The following is a 5,843-nucleotide window of genomic DNA, read 5'->3' on the forward strand; positions in this document are numbered from 1 at the left end:
CATTTATCGTGAGAAAAATAAATGTTAAAATCTATTTTGTTGTCTGTATCACAATACAGACAAGTATAAATGAGAAAAATCAACAACAAAAAAGACAAAACACAAACAAACAAAAAAATCCCCCAGCATTTCTTTGCTGCTGTCCTGCATGTCAATGTGAAAAACTCTGTTATAAGTCCCAATTGTCAAATGGAAAATAACGTACAATGTCTCAGACACCTCTTTTACAAAGGAGTGCAAAAAAAAAATACTCAAATTAATTCTGCTTATTTCCTTTAAAAAGAGAAGCATCAAGAATGAGATGAACCTTTTTCTTCCCTTAACACACAAACACATTCATGCAATCCGAACCTGCTGATCCACCTTCCTTTTAGGATCTCCTGTGGGAACAAACAGTATTATGCACTGTCTGAAATAGTATTCTTAGATTTAAGGGATTCTCATATACCCTAGAATTAGAGAATCCACATTTGTGGATTCTCTGATTTGTCTGTAAAAAGAAATCCTTAGAAGTAACATTTCAAGATAACTTAGTCATTCTTATTTTTATGCGTGCATTAAGTCTAGCCCCACTTCCAATATTATTAGTTAGAGAAGACAAACCAAAGTTCTCCAGGGAATAAATTTTAAGAAAAAGGCAGGACAGCTGTATCTTGGTTTTTAGTAGGAGTGAAAATTAATTTTACCCTTCTTTCAAAAAACTGGTATTTTCATTCTGCGATTCACAGATTTTATCTCCTGCTTTGTGTTGTGTGTTTGCAAGAAGGGAGACTGCGGGCGCCCATCGTGGTGCGCCTCACAGTTCAGCTGCTCTAACGAAGACTGACCCTCGTGTCAGAGAGATGAAAAGTTGACAAATGCTCTTTTATCAGTCAGCATAAGAAGTGCCTGTTTTATGCTGAAAAGTCCATATGTTGCTTCTCTGTCACCTTAGTCACATAGCTTTATCACACCGTTCTGTCAATTCCTGGTAATTGTCATAGGGGAAGGGCCCAATCCTGCTCAGCGTCATTGCTGCTCCATAACCCGACCTTATCATGCCCTTAATTAGGATCTGGTTGTTTGCACAGTTTCTCAGATGTCTCTTCTTGTGTCTGTCTTATAACAGTGCTGCCACTTAATATACTGGAGATAATGCTTTATGTAGAAATTAATATTTGTGTTAACTTCCAGGTACTAATTATGCTTGACCTAGATCTGAACTATTACAGCAATTAGTAGCATGAAGTCACATCTTCTGTAGACCTATAGTTTAAGTCACCTAGAATGAGCGTGGATTGACTTGTGTTACACTATAGGTGAGAGAAGTGTTGGCTGAAGGTGAATTTTGCTGCTGAGCAGAGAGGTTCAGCATAAATCTTTATTCATTCATTAAGATCTAAATAGATGGATTAAAAGTGGTTTATAGTCTTAGTGGCACGTGTCAGCTCAGAGATGAATTTCATTATGCAGGTATTGAATGGAATTACTGAACAGCAAAGGTACACATTAACTAATTTCATTAATGTGGACAGACTAATAGTGGCAATCTGAGATGGAAGGAGTTTCTTTAAGCCAAATATTGCATTAAAATAAAATAGGGCATCAGTGTGATGGTATGAAAACAGTTGAAAGAAAAAGATGTGATTGTCTTTGCATATTGATATATTTGGGAAAAAAAATGTTTTTTTTAATGTTATGGCAATTATATATTCTACTAACAGTAATGTATCAATATTAATAGCAGTTTGTTGGAAGAAGTACATATAACTGCACAAATATAACCTTTTATAAACAGATTTTTTCTACTGTGTATCAGAGTGCTCAGATCAAATATAAATTAGCAGTTACAATTTGTTTTCTTTTGTTAAAATACCTATGCTGATTTGAGTTATAGATTAAGCAATGCAAGGATATCTAATATCATTGTATGTGCATATGTATGTATGACTCAGAAATAAAGAGCTGCAACCCCTCACTAGAAGTATTTTCCTTTCTGCTCCAAGATTTGTTGTTGTTTTTGTTGTTGTTATTCCCTGCAAGACAGAAGAAGCTTCAGTTTGCAGTTCTTTGTGCAGTTATAGCTAACTTTTCTTTCCACTCACTCATCCCTATCTGTTACCTTCTTATGCTGAAATCCTTGTGTTGTTGATACCCATTAACGTGGTTCCTGGGAGAAGGCAAGAGCTTTGTAAGTCTCTCTGTTAATTTGTGACTCTGCTGTTATGTCTGGATCAAAAGCACAGACAGTGTCCCTCCATCTCATCCCACGGGCAGCAGCTGAAAGCTAAGGGGCAGGAGGAGCCTGGCAGTAACCCCCCCGACATGGTTTAACATACTCTGTGTGTGTGGTGCAGGCATCAGTCAGATCAGAGCTGGTAGATGTTCAGCCTTATCACTTCCTGGGCACCACTCCTGCCCCCTTCCACTTAAGATTTAACCCAGCCAGCTTAGACGGCCAATATTTGAAGTATGTCTGGCTGACGTGTCATCACCTGGCTGGGCAGCACTGGCTAGTGAGGTACCACACAGGACATGGATGGTGATAATCCATGTTTTTTAATTGCATCCTAATTGCAAGCAGCTCAGGATGCTCCTAGGGTGTTAAACTGGGGCTTGGAAGGAGGGTTAGTTGGCCCTGCCACAGACAGAAAGCAAGGCTTTAGGCATCTTAATTTGTGTTTTGGTTGGTATGGTCCTTCTCCAGGTCCTGCCAATGTAATTAATTATGATTTAAATGTTTTGTTGGCAATTTATCTCTCGGATGTAGTAATATGGGTTCACTTGTAGGCTAAATTTCACAGTTTGGACTATCTATCAGATTTTCTGTAATACTGTAGTTGGGAAAAACTGTGGATCATCGTAGTACTATCAGTCAATTAAATTCAAAGCTCAGATGTATTTTCTTCCTTACGTTCTGCGTGCCTCACCACCTGGCATTTTATATCTTCCAGTAATGTGACTAGTATTTGCAGAGTGCTGATTAATGGCTTTGGTATCTGTGAACACTGGTGGAACAGAAACAGCTGTTTATACAAGGAGAAGCTAAAGACACAGATAAGTAGTAATGCAGAGCTCAAAAATGTTCTAGTAATTAACTATTGATACATTGCTGTTCTCCAGTAGCCTTTAATTAGCCCATGTTTGAACATTTAAGGTATCTTTTTTTTTTTTTCTCAGTAACAATGCATAGAAATCCTGTGTGTTTGCTGTTACTACAGGAGTGGAAAAAGGAGATTTTCTTTTTTTGCAGATTTTCAGTAGATGCTTTTCATGAAATAAATTTTCAACACAGTTTGGTGACATAAGATAAAAAGGTGCAACAGCTGAAATGAAAATACATTGACAGAAAACCATGACCTGCATTCCTTTTGGTAGAGAAGAAGCTGTATAATGAGATCAGTGCAAGATATTACAGGAAAAGGTATTTACAAAACCTTGCAGTAAGTTCACAGCACCTGCTTCCACTCCTTTCCCGTGGATTTATTTACTGAATTGGCCCATTGCACCCAGCTGATGAGCCTAACAGCAGCCAGGGCCAGACCAGAGGACAGAAATTGCTCCCCAGCTGACCCTCCTCACCCTCCTGATGTTTTCATCTCCAGCAACAAGCTAGATTTGGAGCAAGGGATGTTTTTTCTCCTTTGTACTTCATGGAGTCAGTAGTTATTATGGGGCAGTCCTTTGTTTCACATTCGTGCTCACTTCAGTCTCTGTAAATCTTATCCCACTCCACTGTTTTTCCTTGTTTATTTGAAAGGGGTGTTTCTTCCCTTGGTGGGCCATCGGGAAACCACGTACATGATACACTGCAGCCTCACTGGTGTTAGGGTGGCGGATGGTCTTCTACTGAAAACCAGGGACTTACCAGAGTGCAGTGTTGGCATAAAAAAATGAACAGATTCTTCAATTTCACTGCTGGAACAGTGTCCTGGGAGACGTGTCCTGGAAACCGTGTTCTTTGTTATCAATGTGTGCTGTTCTTTTTAACCCTTGTTCTGCTGTTTTTCCTAGTGCTTTCACACACCCTCTTTTCCATTCATACTGCACTCATGCCACTCTTAATAGCTCTGCTAAAAATTTGTAGAGAACCTCAGTAACGCTCTGTTTAGTAAGCCAGGAAAGTAACATTGGCACAACTTTCTGAAACCCATCACCGGGTATCCACATTTTGGGAAATAACTCCACAAAATTGAAGAAAATCAAATAAAGATGTTTCATATGTTTTTTTCAACTGTAAAGACAGATGCAGAGTTGGCATACTAGTGCCATATTGTTTTCAGTCTCAAAGGAGTTTGGAAGTTATTGAGTTAACTGAAAATATATTTTTATTTGATTTGAAATGTTACTTCAGTTTCCTTGATTGAACAATTAAAAACATGAAATGTTAACACTACCAAAGAAAGCAAAAAGGCTTCCTTAGCACTTCCTATGAAATTAAGTGCTTGCTCTCTTTTTCATATCTGCCTGATCTTGGTATATCTCTATTGCACTGTGAATCCTTTGGGCTGGTAAAATTGCAGCCTCTAAAGTTTAAACTCAGTAGTGTTGAAGGCTTATGACAGTGCTGGCTTTTGAAAATACTAAATCTACAAACACAGATTTTCAAGTTTTTGACAATTAGAGGTATTGCTGAATATACCTCTGTATTCAGTGGGAATATAAAGCAAGTCCCAGATGATGTTATCTAAGTAGTCATATATAGCCCTTTCAGAGTATAAATGAAGCCAATAGAGTAAGCATGAAAATGTTTGACATTTTATTCCCTATTCACTGTCCCTTTCCTCAAGTTCACCTCCTCCAGCACGGAGTTCCTACTGCAAAATGGAGGAACTGTACAGGCAGGTGGTGACGATTAACTAAATGTTTGTGAAGCTCTGGAACAAGAACATACATTCACCAGGGAGCCTGTAAATCCCTCTAATATATGAGAAATTTACCAAGATCTTTTGTACTACTGCATTGTTTCTGTGAGTATTTAATTTCTTTAATGTAAACATTCCCCTTAATGAAACATTTCCACCCTTGTATGGGTATGTATGTATGATTACTTAAAGTTGATAGAGCCAAATGTTTTAAGGTAGATGTTTTGTTTGAGATAGTTTTGGTTTCTCAAACAGCAGCTTGACCTGCCATTTATCTAGTTGATTATCACTCATTCCTATTCTGTTTTTATTTCATTTTCTCATTTACTTCTATGTATTAAATAACACCATCTTCTCATCCTTTCCAATAGTTTTGTGCAAGTGAAAACTTAGGGAAAATGCAGTAGAGAGAGGATTTCCCTTTCCAAGTTTTTAATTTTGAAATAATACTACTACTAATAAAGTAACTTAGCATCATTAAATTATATTTTGGTTGATTCTTGGTAGAAGTCAGCCTCAGTGAAGAACAAATTGCTGTCTGTTTTATTCATAGATGGAGCTGTGCATGACTGTGTGCATATGCTCAGAGGAATGCTAGGGATATAATACAAGGAAAGAGGTAAAGGTTGGAGGTATGAAGGGAAAATGTTTGCTATTCCTGCTTGAACTTTTCTTAACTTCCTGTTCTGCAACTGATCTTGCCTTGACAAATGTTCATCTACTACAGATTACAAACTCTCTCCCAAAAGAATTATTTACCAAAGCTAGTTAAATCTCTGTAAAAATCCTGTGCTTTGTTCTTGCAGTTTTTCTTGAGACATCTGACAGTTTAAGGAGAAGTGAACCCTTGCTGCCTGCACAGAGGGACAGTAGCTCAGGGGCTTCTCCAGTAGCACACGGGATTTGTTCATTCCAAGAGAGCAGTGAAGTTTGCTGGCTGAACTCTGCAGAATTTGAGAGCCTGAAACTAAGTGCAGCCTGAGGCTGCTGCCTTTTTTC

This window comes from Tinamus guttatus, unplaced genomic scaffold (assembly GCF_059628265.1).
Source record: "Tinamus guttatus ecotype Peru unplaced genomic scaffold, ASM5962826v1 Tinamus_guttatus_pri_ptg000146l, whole genome shotgun sequence".
NCBI classification, from domain to species: Eukaryota; Metazoa; Chordata; class Aves; order Tinamiformes; family Tinamidae; genus Tinamus; species Tinamus guttatus.